Source organism: Octopus bimaculoides, chromosome 3, assembly GCF_046866305.1.
Source record: "Octopus bimaculoides isolate indiv1 chromosome 3, ASM4686630v1, whole genome shotgun sequence".
In the NCBI taxonomy this organism is placed as follows: domain Eukaryota; kingdom Metazoa; phylum Mollusca; class Cephalopoda; order Octopoda; family Octopodidae; genus Octopus; species Octopus bimaculoides.
The window spans coordinates 89847929-89865666 of NC_142930.1; the positions used below are offsets into that span (position 1 = coordinate 89847929).

Consider the following 17738-nt stretch of genomic DNA (forward strand, 5'->3'; position numbering starts at 1 on the left):
AACAACAAAAGCAATGAATTTTCAAATCTGTATCTTACAACTCGATTTATTTTACTTATTCATTTTATGCTGAAATTTATGACTGTTATTCTTTTCCAGTTTTTGCACATGGCTGGTAATTTTGAGGGGAGGGGCATGTTGACTACACTAACTGATACTTATTTTATCAACCCCAAAAGAATGATTGGCAAAGTTGGCTTCAGTGGCATTTGAACTTAGAACATAAAGAGCCATGCAGCAGGCATTACCATGCAGCAGGTATTGCCATGCAACAGGCATAGTAATGATCCTGTCAGTCTGCTGCCCTGATTTATAAATATTATTGTCATTAATTACAATTTTTTAATGGTTGCAATTTTCACTCATTCACTGCTTATTGGTGGGTAAGAGTAATATGAGAGTATCACTGTTGGTTTGTTTTCACATTAATATTTCTATCTTTTACTCATGTTGGAGTTATCTCCTTTGCTTGTGAATTTTAGACTTTAGGTACTTCTTCAGTGTGGAGGCACAATGGCCCAGTGGTTAGGGCAGTGGACACGCGGTCATAGGATCACGGTTTCGATTCCCAGACCGGGCGTTATGAGTGTTTATTGAGCAAAAACACCTAAAGCTCCATGAGGCTCCAGCAGGGGGTGGCCGCAAACCCTGCTGTACTCTTTCACCACAACTTTCTCTCACTCTTACTTCCTGTTTCTGTTGTGCCTGTAATTCAAAGGGTCAGCCTTGTCACACTGTGTCACACTGAATATCCCCGAGAACTACGTTAAGGGTACACGTGTCTGTGGAGTGCTCAGCCACTTGCACGTTAATTTCACGAGCAGGCTGTTCCGTTGATCAGATCAACTGGAACCCTCGACATCGTAAGTGACGGAGTGCCAACCAACCAGCTTCTTCAGTATGCTATTGTTTCTTAATTGTAAGGATTATCACAGTTGATCAAAGTTTTCAATTCACTCTATCATATAAGTAAAAACTATCTCCCTCTCTTCCTTGGTCTCCCTCTCTTCTTTGCTCTCCCTCTCCTTCTATTTGTGTGTGTGAGTGTGCATGTGTGTGTTTGTGTTTGTGTGTGTGTGTGTGTGTGTGTGTGTGTGTGTGTGCTTGTGTGTGTGTGTGTGTGTGTGTGTGTTTGTGCATGAATGTGTGTGTGTAGAGGAATCCCCTGCATTACTCCCAGAATATGTTCCTGAAAAACTTGCGATAATGCAAAATCCTGAAATACAGAATTAATTTTCAAATTGACTTCATGTTTTAAAACAATAAAGCATTCCATAGGATATTTAAAATAAAAAAAGGAAACAAAAAGAAAATGATAACGGCAACAAAATAAGCAATGTGACCACTTTTATGCATGAAAATAACAATTTCTAAACGTACACAGTAATAATATGAGTCCATAAAAATATTTGAAGAGATATACATGAGGGAATAAACAAGAATCGTAATATTGTAATAAGATATGTTCTTACTATAAAAGATGCTGACTGCCGTGTAAATGATGGCGGTAGAATGAGAGTTCCTGAATTGATGAGGGACATTATCTTCTATCTTACAGTTCATCATCTTCAGTAGAGAAGAACATTTCCAAAATTGCTTGACATTTATGACACATCATCTCTTTGTACAGCTTATTGTAAAAGCTCATGTCATGGTAAACTTCTCTGTATAAATTTTATGTTAGGTTCATGATTGAAGTTGTTGTAATAAAAAACTTGCAGACCTTCTGCAATGATCTTTGCAGTCAACTGAAGTGCAGTTGATGATGGTGTGTGTGTATGTCTTTATGCTTGTGTTTGTCCCCACCACCATTTGATGACTGGTGTTGGTTTGTTTACATCCCCGTAACCCTAACAATTTGGCAGATGAGACTGTTAGAATAAGTAACAGACTTAAAAAGTAAATAGTGTGGTTGACTTGTTTGACTAATTGCTCAAGGTGGTGCCCCAGCATAGCCACATCCCATTGACTAGAACAAGTAAAAGATAACTTGCTTTACTTTGGCAGGGCTTCCAGCTGTTCCTTGAAGACAAAGTCATTTTCTCTAGTGTCTTGATTCATCTTTACCCGCTTCCATTTGGGGACAGAGTCCAATCCTGTGACCTCCTTCAGGTTCTTGATAAATGTCAGATGATGTCTCCCATGCTTCCTGGTATCATGTTGTGGGTCCCAGAGCACAAATTTTGATGTTTCTTCTTCCTGGTGCTGCTTGCAATGATTTGATATGCAGAGATATTGTTCTCTGGTCTTGTTTGTCACTTTCAGACGGTTTCCATAGTGATGCTCATTGGTCATGACTTGTTGCCATTTTGCATCCATAGCCATTTGAACATCTTTGTGTAGCAGCCATCTAGGTGCAGGAGTAGCTGTGTGGTAAGCAGCTTGCTTACCAACCACATGGTTCCAGGTTCAGTCCCACTGCGTGGCACCTTGGGCAAGTGTCTTCTACTATAGCCTCGGGCTAACCAAAGCCTTGCGAGTGGATTTGGTAGATGGAAACTGAAAGAAGCCCGTCGTATATATGTATATGTATATATATATATGTGTGTTTGTATGTCTGTGTTTGTCTCCCCTTCCCACATCGCTTGACAACTGATGCTGCTGTGTTTACGTCCCTGTAACTTAGTGGTTCGGCAAAAGAGACCGATAGAATAAGTACTAGGCTTACAAAGAATAAGTCCTGGGGTCGATTTGCTCGACTAAAGGCAGTGCTCCAGCATGGCTGCAGTCAAATGACTGAAACAAGTAAAGAGTAAAGTGTAAACTCTTCTTTGCTACAGTGAAAAACCACTTTGTTGTAATGCAAGATTGCTCTGAAGTGAATAACAGAAATACACTAGCATTGATCACACAAACAAAGAAACTGCCTTCAAACAGTAGCCTTCAAAAAAGCACTGTAAAAGATCATCAACTGGCTTGAGGGTTGTTGCAACACATGAGAAAGTTCAAAAAGCTTTTGAAACTTACCTATCAGGAACTACAGAGGAACACAGGCTGGAGTTGCAAACCAACATAACCAATCTACAGGAAATATATGATACCATTGAAGCAGAGGATCTGGAATGTAGAAGATAAAAGCCAAAATTGAAATTGCATGGAAGTTCATTAGACAGTACTTGTATTTGATTGGTAGATTGGTAGATCAAACACAATCCCTTTACCCTTCAGTACTTTTAATAGAGTTAACTTTGCTATAAGCATTCAACCCGAAGACAACTTGATATTTTGATACATTGCTTACTACTGAAGCAATTCTTTACTTGTGGATTCTTCATGCATATGATTTGAGGATGCGACAATAGGAATACAGTTGTAACAGTAATTATATACGAATCATTCAAATACTTAAAGTACACTAACTCTATAGCATTTTATGGAACTATGCTTGCCTGGCATGGGATTTGATCTGAGACTGTGTGTTGAAACTAAAATGATTGCAGCATGGAAGACACATGTTAGCCAGTCCGAAACATACAAAAACTGTTAACTTCATTTAAATATTTATTGTTTGAAATAGGTGTCAAAATGTTTGTTGCTTGAAACTGCAACCTGGTCAGTCAACGTTACACTGGGTTGCAGTTTTGAGTGATAAACGTTTTGACACCATATTACAAATGATAAATGTTTAAGTGAAGTTAACAGTCTGTGTGTATTTCTGAATGGCTAACATGTGTCTTCCACTCTGCAGTCATCTAAAGCATTTAATAAGCATTAATTCAATGTCTTTATCATAGCTGTGTTCAAACACAAGCGTTTCTTCTTAGTTTCATTATTCATGAACAGAAGCATGATCATGTTGTCAACAAGTTCACTTCACAACCATCTGGTTCCTTGTACAATCTCATTGTGTGGTAATTTAAACAAGTGATTTCAAATATCTTGAAACTGACAAACAGTAGATGTGAACTGTGTGGAAGTCCTTTCTATATACACAGTGTGAAATGAACAAAAATTGATGCTTTCAAATATAACTACCATTTCAGTTCTTAGTTATGTTCTCTTATGAAAATATCTTTGCATTTCACTTCTTACAACGTTAATGAAATAAGTACCAAACAAATTATCTAAAATACCAATATATTTGATTAAAATCACTTGAAGGCAGTGCAACAGCATGACCACAGTTGAATGACTGAAAGCAGTAGAAGAAGCAAAGAATGAAAACCAAATCAACAGTTCACCTATACTGTAACCAGTGTGAGATATCACATAAGAGGTTTAGTGGAATCTCAGGAAGGCTAACAATGAAAGCAAGCTTTGTATGTGACAAAGACAATGGAGTAATATGCACTAAAAGCACACTGGATATAGACTCTGTTAAATAACCCAGTTAGTTCACATAAAGTTGTGGTGACATAATCAACAAAGGAGACAGTTTTTCAGAAAGTATAGTATCCAGGATAAGAAGTGATTGGAAAAAGTTTTGGGAGCTATTACTGCTGTTGGCAACAAAGATTTTCAGTTTCAGGGTGGAAGGCAGATTATATGATACTTGTGTTAGAACTGCTAAGCTGCCTGATAGTGAGATGCAAGCCATGAATGCAGAAGATGTGTGAAAGCTAGAAGGAAATGAAGCAAGGATGCTCTGATGGATGTGTAATGTTCATGTACAAGGAGACAGAATACAAATGAGCTGAGTGACAAATTGGGTATAAGAAGAATTAGGGTAGTATGCAATAGAGAAGGCTGATATGAGCATGTGATGTGTATGGAGGAGGACTTCTTCATAAAGAAATGCCAAGACTAATGTAGTTTTGAATGAGTTTGGCTTGGAAATAATGTACCATGCTTTTGCTAATAGTTTTAGGTGCCTGTGTGATCACAAGCAGACATAGGCATCCTCTCAGCTTTCCCACCATTGTCCCAAGGATGTGATTGCTGGAAGGGGAGAGAGAGGTGCACCTGCATCAGGCTGGTACTCATTTTCAGTTGAAAAGATTGGAGCACTGTGAAATGAAGCACCATGCTAAAGAACACAACATACTAACCAGATAAGAAACTGAACCCACAACGTTATGTTCATGAGTCAAACATCACTAATCAATGGGCCACATGCTTTCAATGAAGTGCCAAGAACTTCAAGTTAGAAGAACCCAAAGAAGACGTAGAATGAAATTGTGAAGGCTGGAGGGTCACACAAGAGAGCTAGGAAGAAGGGGAGATAATAAAGTAGTGGTGATCCCAAAATGAAAGTGCACGTGTGTGTATAAGAGAGTATGTATGTGTGTGTGGAAGAGGGCTGGTGACCTTGACATGTGCACGTGTGTATGTGTAGGTGTGTGGATGTGGGGCTGGGAAGTGGACAGTGCTAATGTGTGCATGGTGGTGTGATGTGGTATGGTGGTGTAAGGTGTAGTAGTGTGATGTGGTATGGTGGTGTATGGTGTAGTGGTGTGTGGTGTGGTATGATGGTGTTGGGAGATGGTGGAGGTGAGAGTGGGGAAAGAAAGGGTGAGTGTATGTTAGGCTGAGGGTGGGGGTAAGGGTGGGATATGTGGGAGTGGGCATAAGGGATGGGGTGGGGTGAGATGGATAGGGAAGGTGGGATGGTGTTATGAGGGAGGAGTGACGATGAAGGTGTGGGAAGGAAGGCGGTGAGTAGGAGTGAAGAGAAGAGAGGAGAAAGAATCAAAGCAAGAGAGGAGAGGTGGGTGAGATGAAGTAGGTGTGAGGAGAGGGGAGGAGAGTTGAGCCCATGTGGCACAAAGGAGTGAAGAGAGAAGATTAATCTCTGTTCACGACGCAAACAGGAGTCCAGATGGCCCCTGTGCAAAGACAATCCGAACACAAACAGGTGTTGCAAAGAGTGACCAGTAGAGTGGAAATGGTGCAAGACCGCGGTGTCATTGCTGAGTGGGATGTCTCAGAGGTGTTCCGGAAACTGGTCAGCTAAGTGGCATCCCATTTGCCTGATGTATAGAGAAGGGCAGAGAGAGCAGGAGACAAAGTAGATGACATTGGTAGAAGTGCAGGTGAAGGAGACAGTGATGTAATAGGCTCAGTGATGGATGCTGGTGAGGAGGGTGATGTTGGAGAGGTAAGGGCAAGTGCAGCAGTGTGGGTGGGAGCAGAGGAATGAGCTGGGTTGGGAGGTTGGGTTAGGGAAGAAGCTGTGGACCAAGAGGTCTCGTAGGTTGTGGGCTCATTTGAAGGAGGGAAGATGTGCAAAGTGGAGGAGTCGGACTGGAGTCGCCAGAAGGCTCGGAGAATGGTGCATTGGAGAGTAGGGTGGTGGGGTGGTAGGTGAGGGGAAACGGGAGACGGTGGGGCGGAGTGGGTGCCAGGAGAGAGAGCAGTTGCATGGTCCATGGAATGTGCTCTGGCAAGGGTGGTGTGGATAGTGGTGAGAGAATATCAATGTAGGATGAAGTGGCGAGCTATGAATTGAGAGTGAGTCTCAAAGTCATGGTTGTCACTACTGAGCCTGTGTAGATGGAGGAATTGGGAATAGGGGATGGAAAGCTTGGTGTGTTTAGGGTGGGAGGAGGAGAATTTGAGGTATGAGTGTGAGTTTGTGTGTTTGTAGTGGATGGAGGTGATGCTGACTGAAATGTCAAGAAAGGAGACAGAGGTGTCAGAGATAGTGCAGAAGTGAAGGGCAGTACGGAAAAATTTTACAGAAGAGAGGAAGGAGTCTAGATGTTCGTGGGAGAGTGAGGTCGCACCAATACAATTGTCAATATAATGACCGTATAGTTCGGGAGTGGGACCCATGAAACTTGAGAATATTTGGGCCAGCAAACAGGTTCGCATAGTTGGGGCCCCATATATATATATATATATATATATATATATATATATATATATATATATGTGTATATATGTCTGTATATATGTGTGTGAATGTGTGTGTATGGACATATATATATATATAAACGATGGTGTTGATGATGATGATGTGTGTGTGTGTGCGCGTGTGCCTGGTTTTGTACACCTGTGTAAATTTCTATGTTATCATGAACCAATGAAAGAACTCTGTGGTCTTTCCACATTCTAGAAATAGCAACAAAATCTCCCTCAAAGAATGCACTACTTTTTCTCTTTTTACGTAATTCATTGAAGGTTGATCTGTAGCAAAACATCAGCAAACATATGTGTAAATATTACATCTGATGTTTTTGTCAAGAAGGAATCCCATAACACTATCTTAAATAAGAGAGAAATGTTGTTTATATGGAAATAAAACATCAACTTGTAAGATTTTATAAACATGTCTTATGTGCCTCTTATGTAGATCTTCAAGGTTCTATATATTTAAACGCAGCATGCGTAGAACAGCTATGAATAATTGAAGTCAGCTACTAGCAAGATTTAAAAATTGAACAAATGGGAAATTGGTCAAGGAAATGGATAGCTGAATTTTAATAAAAGTTTGGATAATTAATTTGTAACAAATTGTTCCTGAATGTCAGTGGAACCAAGGTAAAATTGTAGAATAAATTATTAAGAGGGAAGAAAATAAACAAATAAAGGATTTGGAAAACATTTTATACATGACGCGAGATTTGAAAACAGGAAAGAAATCTACTTCACAAGTATTAAGAGGCAATAAGATTGGGTAATGGAGAATGTGATTTTTGAAATTCTTGTAACAAGTAGGGTAACAAAATGATGTTCCCATTTAAGAACTGGGTAAATTTTATGTGAGGAATTTACAATTTTGTTCCATAAAATTTCTTTCACTAATCTATCTGGCAATAAAATTCTTCAAGAACAAGACGTCAGAGTTACTGCAAGATTTTTTTTTTATTGCTTTACATCACGAATTTATGTTAGTAAATAACTGCTAATGTAAACAAGGAGGGAATCAAAGTGGAAGATCTTCAATGTAAGCCATTACTGAGAGATAGGATTTAACAAGAAATGTAGAAGGATTTGATGTTATTTGTATGATGTGGGGTAGTGGAGGCCAATAAACTTTGTCTTTCTCTGTGATATCTAGATTGAAGAATTTTTTAAACATACACAGTTGAAGGAAATGTATACAACAAATTTTCTGAAACCTCTACATTTCTTGTATTTACATTTTTAAGTATCATGTATTAATATAAGTAAACAAAAAAAAAAAATGTAGTATTGAGTATCTCAGCTCTGAATTTTCCAACTACATATTTTTAAACAAGAAATATGTTGTATTCAATTCCCAACCATATGGTTTTGGGTTCAAACTTACTGTGCAAAAACTTGGGTAAATGTCTTCAACTATAGCACAGGCTGGTAAATGCCTTTAGAGTAAATTTGACAGATGAAAACTGTGGTAAGCCTGTTACACACACATGTGTGTGTATGTGTACGTGTACGTATGTGTGTGTGTATGCATATGTATGTGTATGTGCATGTGTGTGCGTGTGCACGTGTATGTGTGTATGAAGGTGTGTGCATGCGTTGTTTTGTTTGTGTTTATCTCACACATGCTTGACAACCATTGTTTGTTTGTGGATATCACTGTGACTTAGCAGTCTGGCAAAAAGAAACTAATGGAATAAGAACAAGTATTGGGAGATTCTTTTTAATTAAACCCTTGAAATTGGTGTCTGATCATGGCTGCAGTCCATTGACAATATCAAGTAAAATAATAGGAGAATATATTAGATAAACTGTTTCATAATTCTGCTTATAAGCCAAATTTTAAGGAATATTTTGGAATTTCCTTCCAAAAGCAAAATTTCATTCCTGATATTCTGATATTACAGACTGATATTATAAGTAACTAAAACACAATTTTATCTTTTTTATTTATTGACTCAAGAGTTTTTCAAAACCAAAATCAGGAATTCTAGGTTATTTTCAAAATCTTATGGAGTATTCACATATGCTTTTATCTTTTACCTGTTTTAGTAATTAGACTGTGGCCATGCTAGGGCACCACCTTGAAGTAATTTTAGTTGAATGAATCAACCGCAGTACTTTATTTTTCATATCTAGTACTTGTTCTATCAGTATCTTTTGTCAACCCACTAACACTAACACCAGCTGTTATGTGGTGATATAGGACAAATACACACACACATGCACACACAGACACACGCACGCACACACACACACACCCACACACACATGCACAGACAGACAGAGAGACACACACACATGCACAGACAGACAGAGAGACACACACACATGACAGGCTTCTTTTAGTTTCCGTCTGTCAAATCCCCTTACCAGGCTTTGGCTGGCCTGAGGCTGTAGTAGAAAACACTTACTGAAGTAGGTATGCAGTGGGATTGAAACTGGAAACACACTTGTGCCTACTGTATATTTTAAGCAAAAATGTCTTATATTTCACAATTACATCATTATTAGGATTATGCTGGTAAGAATTATCGTTGTAATGGAATGGAATCATACGGAAATGAAACCAATGGCAGAAAGCTAAACTTCATGCCATCATATAGTATTTAGTTTCATTCCTATTTATTCTTAGATCAAATCCTAGTAGGTTCGACTTGGCTTTAATGAAAAAAAAAAATGGGTTTGATAAAAAAAAATGGTTTTATTAAAAAAAAAAATGGGTTTGATAAAAAGAAATCGGTTTGATAAAAAGAAATAGGTTTCATAAAAAAAAAAATGGGTTTCATAAAAAAAATGAGCTTGATAAAAAAAAATTAGTAACAGAAATAAATTGGTTTCAAATTAAGGAATATGACCAGCAATTTCACTAGGGGGAGGTATTTATTTTATTGACTTTGAAAGGATGAAAGACAAAGTTGACTTCAGTGTGATTTGAACTTGGAATGTAAAACAAATGAGATGTCACTAAGTATTTTGCCTAGTGTGCTAACAATTCTGCCAACTCACTATCTTAGTAACAGGAAAATATTGGCAAGTTATAATGATGACACAAGCAATAACTAGTAGTCAGTGAATATGCTTTTATATAGTCACATGTCCTCCTAGAATTACTGACTGGTTTTCCCTCAAATCACACTCTACCATTTAAAAATGTAAGGACACATTGGGTTGTGTTTATCCTAGATACACTCTATGTTTAAATAAAATATGGGACGATCCAAGTGGATCACTGTTGATCACTGGTATGCTAATTTGATACTAAACACCAAAACCATTGCCCCACTACACCACCTATGTTGCTACTGTGACTGCCACCATTACTGTCACCAAGGCCATTGGGAGCCCTGCTACTGCCACTGCCACCACCACCACCATTGCTACTATGGCAGCTGCCTGCTACCTTCACTGCCATTACCACTACCATCAATGTAGATATTTTAAGCTTTCATGACCTATGAAACTTATACTATCTATTTTATATTGGCTTTTAGACCTTTTAACCCCAACCCAATCATTCAAGTTGCAAATATTTTCTGCAGCTCCTCAGAAGATTTGGCAATAAAACTAAAAAAGAACAAAAAAACAACAAAACACAGGTCATCAACATACTAAAGAGTCCGATGAAAGAGCCTTTACATGGTTATTCAGCCTGCTAAAATAGCAGCTAGATCTATGTCAAATAACAGCCTTTTGTGATGATGCCCTGGGTGAAACTCAGATCAAAGAATGGTACAATCACTTCAAATACCTGGCTGCACCTCTGTGGAGAGTGAGGTATGTTGAGACAGGCCATTCATAAGCTGAAGCAAGGAACCAATTGAGAAGATTTTGCAGTGCTTCTCCCCTGTTCGTCGATTTTTGCGATGGCTGAAATGAAGGAATAGCAGGAAAATGCTGGGGAAGATAGTGGCTGAAACAGTTGTCATGCTTCAAATAGCTCACAAGGACACTGTCATGCACAAAACATAAATTTATGAGTGGTTTCCACGTTTAAAGAATGGTCACTTGTTACTTGAATACCAACCTCATTCAGGAAGATTAACGACTTCCCGAACGAATGAAAACATCATGAAAATTCATGAACTGATCTTGGAGAACTATCACCAAGCAACTGACGAACTTGTTGATATGACTGGTATCTCCTGGAGCTCCTGCCAACGAATTTTGAGTCAGGAATTGTGAATGAAAGCAAAATTTGTACTTCACTTGTTCACGGAAGATCAAATGCAGTCATGACTGAATGTGTGTCATGAACTGAAAGAACAGTTGGAAGTTGATCCAGACCTTTTTTTGAAGGTCATCACTGGTGAAAGCAGAGGTGGAAGAAATGAAGAAAATAAATGGCAGAGATGTTAAAAGGCATCACTTCACAAGAGTTCCAGCACTGCTACGAACAGTGGCCAACGCATCTGGACCGATGCATTGCTTCAAATGGAGAATACTTTGAAGGTAATAAAAGTGTAAACATGTAAAAAACTAATGAATAAAATAATATTGTAAAGTTCCAGTTTATTTTGGGTGTGTCTGTTCACTTCTGGCTAGCTTAGTGTTAAACAATGACAGCAACAACAACAAGAACCATAAAGTCCATATGTATTCAACCCTAAACCCTCATCTGAATGTTTCAAACCAAGAAAGAAGTTAGCATGAATGAAATATGAATCTTTTGCGTATCCCTTTGATTTATTTTTGGCATATATAGATAATGATTTTGATTCAACTCTGCCCAACTTGTTTTAGAGTTGCAGGCTACCTTCCCATCCCTCATCTCCTTCTTCTTATGGTGTTGGCACTCCATTGCTTTCGACGTCAAGGGTTCCAGTTGATCCGATCAACGGAACAGCCTGCTCGTGAAATTAACCGTGCAAGTTGCTGAGCACTCCACAGACACGTGTACCCTTAACGTAGTTCTCGGGGATATTCAGCATGACACAGTGTGACAAGGCTGACCCTTTGAATTACAGGCACAACAGAAACAGGAAGTAAGAGTGAGAGAAAGTTGTGGTAAAAGAGTACAGCAGGGTTCGCCACCAACCCCTGCCAGAGCCTCGTGGAGCTTTAGGTGTTTTCGCTCAATAAACATTCACAGCGCCCGGTCTTGGAATCGAAACCGCGATCCTATGACCGCGAGTCCACTGCCCTAACCACTGGGCCATTGCACCTCCACCCTTCTTCTTATACAAGCTTGCAAACCCCCAACAATGGAAATCAAATGATGATGATGATGATTCATCTGGAACATAAACCAGACAACAATAACAAAAGCAAATGGGTTACTGCTGTAAAAATTCTAAATTACTTTCTGAAGGAAATTGTTAAGGACTGAATTCACTGAATATAAGTGTAATCCTGCAAGAATAATTAATTCCTTATTGTTGATTAATACTGCATATATACTTTTCATTATGCCTATCATTAAAGCACAATCTTCTATATTTACACAACTTCTCTTTTTACACAACGAATCTTATAAAGTGAATAAACAAATAAATAAATAAATTTCTTTATTAATTAAATTTACCAATACTAATTCCTCCCACTTACATTTTTAAATGCAGATCATTGTTTTTTAGCTTTTAAATTTTAATGTACTTTTTCAATAGATCATTTAGACATTTTGATTGTTTATTTTTCATAGGAATATCCTATTGAATCTGTCTATCTGCAGGTTCGTATGTCTGTGTGCCTGTCTGTCTGCCTGTCTGTCACTCTTCCATTTTCACTTGCTGCCTCTCTCTCTCTCTCTTTCTCTTTTCCTGTCTCTTTTATGCAAACCTCAGTTAATACAGTTTGGAAATGTTCACCATTAATTTACTATGCTACCATAATCATCGCCGACATTAATAATCTATATTGATATTAACGTAACTGTTAAAGATGGTGTGATTGATTCCATTATATCTTGTGCTTACTAATTCCCTGTGCATCATTACCAATGCCATTTACACCACTAAAACAAAATTTGTAATCATCAGTAGTACTAATCTGTCATCATGTTTTCTGTTAATGGTGTTAGGCATATGTGTAAAATGATGTCTATAAAAAATAAAACAAAAAATTTAAAAAATGATGAAAGGAAAAAACAACAACAAAGTAACATGAAACTAACCCCTCCTGCATTGTGGTATTAGCAGACCAAGTGAATGTTACTGATATAGTCACAATTATAACGATGCTGTTTAGATGAAGACTGTGGCAGAGTTAGGATAAATTTTTAACTAGTCTTCTTTTTAACAAATTGTTTATTTATTGAGTTAATATAGCCAGAGAAAAAAAAAGAAATAAAAATAAAATAAAATAAATAAAATATAAATTCCAAGTTCAAATTTCTAAAAGATTATACTACAAAAGAATAAAAAGAAAAGAGAAAGAAAAAAAACAAGCAAAATATTTTATATTCACTTGTGTGTATGTTTGTTATTGTTTTTGTTTTCTTGAATAAATTCTTAGAAAAATATATCTAATTGCTAATTTCTAATGTGCTAATGAACAACCCATCAAAGTCGATTTTGAGCCAAAAAGAAAATAGTAATAATAATGATAATAATAATAATAATGATAAAGAAAATACACTTTATTTTGAATAAAATACAAGAACCATTATTTTCGGTCAATAGATTTTAGCTTTAGATCATTACAAGTTGAGATTGATGCAGAAAGATAAATTAATTTTTTTATTTTCTATTTTATTTTTATTCTAATTAGGGTTATTATGGTAATGAGCTGAAACATCAGACCTACTTCTAAAGCACCGTTTCTCTATAAGTCAACCCTTACCTCAGCATCTATCTTAATGTTAACACAATTTTTTGTTCAATGAGTTTATTTAAAAATAAAAAAAAATATAAACCTTGGTATTTTGATGTTCATTTATTATAGACTCATGTAAGATTATTTTGATTTTAGTGCTGTAGACAACTTATCAGTTTCCAGTGAATTTAGAAGACTACCATCGGACCACTCTCTCTTTGTTTATATAAATCTATTTAGTTGTGAATATGCTCTTTGTTTATATAACTACTTAGCTAAAAATAACATAATGCAAAGAACTTCATTAGTGTTTTGTCCTGGAGTAATTATACAGAATGTTCAGGCAAAATTTGGCAATTTTTTATGTCTCATTTTTTCAGGAACAGCTTGAGGTATTGGTGAACTGTCAATGGCATGGGAGAGCATAGAGATTAAAGTTGTAGTTGAGAAAAAGTTAGCTGACATGAAGGATTGGAAGATATCTGAATATTAGAAAAAAGTTACCTGTATCACGATAATTCATGCTGGGTGTCAAAATGCTGACATCCCGACTGCTGTTCAATTCTCTGTAAACACTGTAAAAGCTGTAAGATATGTCATGGACAGTTGCAATGGAAACTACAGAGCTGTAACCAGCAGGAATGGGTACAGCAGTACAGCAGGCGTTTTACTGTGACCATATTCCCTCAGCTTTGAATAGGCCCTTAGGCTCAATTCAGACAGCTATGAGAAAATACTGGAGACTGTGGTCAATTCCTGTCTGGAGGAGGTTGATGCTGGAAGACTGTATGTGTGGCAGCAGGATTCAGCTGTTTGCCATACCTCCAGAAAGATTCAGATGTAGTGGTTGGAGAATTTCTACAACTTCACCAACCCCAGTTTCTGACCTTGTAATTCCCTGATTGTAATTCCATAGATTACTCTGTATGAGGTGCAATTGAGAAAGACACTAACCACTCTGCAAGATCAAGGCTGAGTTAGTGGCTAAGAACAAAGAGCTGTTCAAAAATCTTCTCAGAGACATAGTGAGGAATGCATGCACTAGGATCTGGAGCCATCTTGAGGGTGTGGTTGAAGCTGAAGGTAGTAAAGTTTTATCTCACAGTTAAAATCTAATTGATGTTTTTTTCATTTTTTACAATAATTCTATTTTTGGATGGGATATTGTTTTTTTTGTTTCTTTTTATGCACACTGTCAAATTTAACCCAAACACCCTGTAGTATAGAACTTCTGACAGAACACAAAGTGATGGTTCTTCAGTTTTGTGCAGGACACATCTAAGAGTAATTTACTCTCTTAACTATCTCTATTTTACTACAATGCATAATATTATTTAAACAAATGCAGTTTAGTGAGGAACCTTTAGTCTTATAAACCAGACAGAAACCAAACAGTGTTTGTGTCACAATAAAATACACATAGCACACTCTATAAAAGTGGTTAGTGATCAAGCAGACAGGGGCTTTTACCCATGTCGAGGACATTACAGCTTCTCTAGTTCTCGTGTCATGATAAAATGTGTGCAATACAGTCTGTAAAGTGGTTGGCAAACAAGCAGACACTGCAGAGAGTCAAAGGGACCCTTTAGTCTTGTTGTGGACCTTACAGCTTCTCTAGTGCTGGTGCATGCATAAAATGCATCTGATATATTGTGTAAAGTTGTTGATGATAGGAAGGACATTCAGTCATTGATGCTAAGCCAAAAATAATATATATAATTGAGATGTTGTCCTCTACCCACTAGTGTAGCTAGAGCGTGTGCCACCTGGGGCAACCCTTCCATTTTCTGCCCCCAAATCCCACAAAAAAAAGAAACACATATTGCCTACAGCAGACGCAAAAGTGCCACCCAGGGAAGACTGTCCCCCTCCCCCCAGCTATGTTAGTGCCTATAATCCATCTTGAAGGACAGTAAGTCTGAATATGAATTAACTCAGGCTGTGATGATTCATTCATCCTTAACCATCGTAGAAAGCAGGAGTAAAATGATGATGACAATGACAATGATATGGTGATGATGATGTGGTGGTGGTGGTGGTGGTGGTAGTGATGATGATGATGGTGATGGTGACATCAATGATGACAATGATAACGATGATGTTGATAAGGATTTCCTTAAGAGATTTTCCCAGTCACTAGTTTACCAAATACTGTGAAGTATAAGATTCCCTGATGAGCTTAAATAATACTGAAACATGTCTGAGTTTGGTCAATATAATCAAAACTATATTAGCTAATGACAAATGGCTTTTTTTCCCTCACTGTATTACTTTTTGAGTTATCTTTCTGATGCACCCAGTTAATCTCATTATCTCCTTTTGACACTTAGAGCGTTCTTTGAGTGGAACATTTAAAAATATTGCTTATATTTCAATAAAATAATGAGTATTAAATATTGTTTCAAATTTTGGCACAAGGCCAGCAAGTTCAGGGGAAGTGGGTAAGTGGGTTACATCGACCACAGTACTTAGCTGGTACTTAATTTATCAACCCTGAAAGGATGAAAGGCAAATTTGACCCTGGTAGGATATGAACTCAGAACATAAAGATGGATCAAATGTCACTAAGCCTTTTGCCATTCTGCTGCCTTCATCTTAAATATATTAACACTGACTTTTAATCTCATCACCTTCTTTTGGTGCTTGACAGAGCTCTCTTTGGCCAGAACATTCTAAAATATTGTTTATATTTCAATAAAATAATGTGCATTAAATGTTACAAATAGAAATATTTGTATGAAAACCTGTATTGATTCATAATACTATACATTATTAATCAATACAGGAGAATACAATGCAGTTGATGAGAGGAATGGCAGAATTAGTAGAAAGATGAGCATATTGTTCTTGTAGTAATTACTGACAATTAAGAGAAAGTCAACCAGAGTCCTTACTAGGATCCTGTCACTTAACCCAAACCCACCCCACCCCGAACCTCACAAAAAGTACTGAGTTATAGACAGCATACTTCTAAGTTATTAGTTGTTGGTATCATTATTTATATATCTGTGTGTGTGCCAGTGAATTGCCTGAAACACATATCAATGAAAACAACCTTCATTTACATTATGTATGTCTTGTGATCAAGTATCAAGTATGATAATATATTTCTGTGTACCTGACTTGGTTATCTTTGCCATTATGTTAGTATTTATGTCTCTTTATGCTTAATGCTAAACACCTTTGAGGCTGACTCTACCTTTCAAGATTCAAGGGTTGATAAAACAAGTATTAGGGCTGTCAATTAAACTGACTGCACACTTCTCTACGTTTATAGTGTTGTTAAGTTAGAAATCATTATCAACAAATATGAAGAATATGAAGATGAGAAAAATAATAGTTCTAGGTCTTACAAAGTTTTACAATATACAATTTTTTACAGAGTTCAAATATTCTGAAAATCAATTATGCTTTTACATTTTGCTCGGTATTTATGAAGCTATTATTGTTGTTAATACATACAAGTCAAATTTACAGACCATAAGTCAAAAGGTAATTTGATATATACACCAAGACAAATTTGGAGGACCAAAATTCCATGTGAAATGCAGCAGAATTTGAAAAGATTGTAATGATGTTTAAATGTTTACACTACATGTTTACACTATATGAGGGAGTGCTGAAAAGTTCCTGGCTTTAAGCGTATTGTGAAAGACCTGGTTAGAGGCCTATCCTTTCAAGTTCTTTTACAGGGTTTAGAAAAACTGAAGGACTGCTGCAATAAGTGTATAAACCCGAGAGGGAAATAAGTTGAATAAAATCATAATTAACTGATCCTCCTATATTTTCTTATACCCAAAGCCCAGAACTTTTTGTATACTATATTGATTTGTATTCTAGAAAATACAGAATTATTTCTATATTGCATAGTAAGAATTTAACATACTAATTTTTGTTTATTCCTTAGAAATAACTGTCAGGCCTTAACTAAAGATTGAAAATGCCTTTCTAAGAACATGACCTGGTTCAAGGAAAAATTTATGGAGTACTCAAATGTCTGTCCTGATGTCCAACCATTCCAGGTGATACAATAAGTTTTGTAGGATTGAACCTAATGTTCCAAAAATATCAGGCAGGATTTTCACTTTTGCTTCTGCATATCTCCCCATACTTGATATTTCTAATTTCAACTTAACATCTTTTAAGTACTTTTTCTTTTTACTAATATCTGCTGTTTCTAATGATATCTTGTTATTTCT

The 17738-nt window shown here is 36.9% G+C and overlaps 1 long non-coding RNA gene across 1 annotated transcript in view; it reads right to left on the reverse strand.

Annotated features, from left to right (window-relative positions):
- Positions 1-2690: 2690 nt before the first annotated feature.
- Positions 2691-17738, reverse strand: part of LOC149136631 (uncharacterized) — a 53600-nt gene continuing 38552 nt past the window's right edge. The window contains exon 2 of the long non-coding RNA XR_016240918.1: positions 2691-3057. This is a non-coding gene — a long non-coding RNA (uncharacterized LOC149136631). The remainder of the gene's footprint in view (positions 3058-17738) is intronic.